Consider the following 1,040-nt stretch of genomic DNA (forward strand, 5'->3'; position numbering starts at 1 on the left):
CATGACCTGAGCTGAAGGCAGATGCTTAACCCACTGAGCCACCCAGGCACCCCAGCCCTCCCCACTTTTTAAATATCATTATCTTAAGTGTTTCCACTGCATGCATTGAGCACCACATCAAATGGTATTATAATTTTGGCTTCAAACATAAAGTATAATTAAAGAAACTCAAGAGGGGAAGAGCAGTCTGTTGTGTTTGCCTCTGTATCTTCTCCTTCCACTGTCCTTGTCTTCCTCTCTGAAGGCCCCACCATCTGTCTGTTGTCATTTTCTGCTTTAGTCTGCTCAGGCTACCATGACACATCCTACAGCCTGGGGGCTCAAACAGCCCAAGTGCCTCCCTCACAATTCTGGAGGCTGCAAGTCCATGGTGAGGTGTTGGCAGGTGTTGTTTCTCCTGAGGCCTCTCTCCTTGGCCTGTAGGCTGCCCCTTCCCGTGTCCTCACATCGCTTCTATGTGCATACGCCCCTGGGGTCTCTTCCTCTTCTTGTAAAGACCACTGGTCCTATCAGATTGGGACCCCACCCTCAGAACCTTGCTTAACCTGAGTCACCTCCTTAAAGGTCTTCAAATACAGTCACACTGGGAGTTGGGTTTCAACATATGAATGGCGGGGTGGGGGGCGCAATTCGATCTACATTTTTTTTAATGTTTGGGGGGTTTCCTTTACCAGGCTTTAAAGGTAGGACTGCCAGCACCAAATTCTTTTAATTTTCCTTCATCTGAGAAGTCTAATTCCCCTTTATTTTTGAAGGATAGTTTTGCCAGATATAGGATTCATGGTTGACAGATCTGTTCTTTATTTCTAGAAAAATGTATCACTGACTTCTGGCCTTGATGGTTTCAGAAGAGAAATCTGGTGTCACTAATTTGATCTTCCAGTACAGGTAATACATCATCTCTCTCTGGTTTTTAAGATTTTTTTTTTTTTTTGTCTTTAGTTTTTTGGAAGTTTAATAATGATGTGTCTTTGTTCAGATTTCTTTGTGTTTATCCTGTTTGGATTTCCCCCAGCTTCTTTTTTTTTTTTTTTTTTTTT

At 43.0% G+C, this 1,040-nt stretch overlaps 1 long non-coding RNA gene across 3 annotated transcripts in view; it reads left to right on the plus strand.

Annotated features, from left to right (window-relative positions):
* LOC118026361 overlaps window positions 1–1,040 on the plus strand; it is a 23,775-nt gene that overhangs the window by 1,233 nt on the left and 21,502 nt on the right. For all 3 annotated transcript variants that reach the window (XR_004683540.1, XR_004683538.1, XR_004683539.1), the window contains exon 3: window positions 811–888. This is a non-coding gene — a long non-coding RNA (uncharacterized LOC118026361). The remainder of the gene's footprint in view (window positions 1–810; window positions 889–1,040) is intronic.

This window comes from Mirounga leonina, unplaced genomic scaffold (genome assembly GCF_011800145.1).
Source record: "Mirounga leonina isolate KUSES-001 unplaced genomic scaffold, KU_Mleo_1.0 Mir_224, whole genome shotgun sequence".
In the NCBI taxonomy this organism is placed as follows: Eukaryota; Metazoa; Chordata; class Mammalia; order Carnivora; family Phocidae; genus Mirounga; species Mirounga leonina.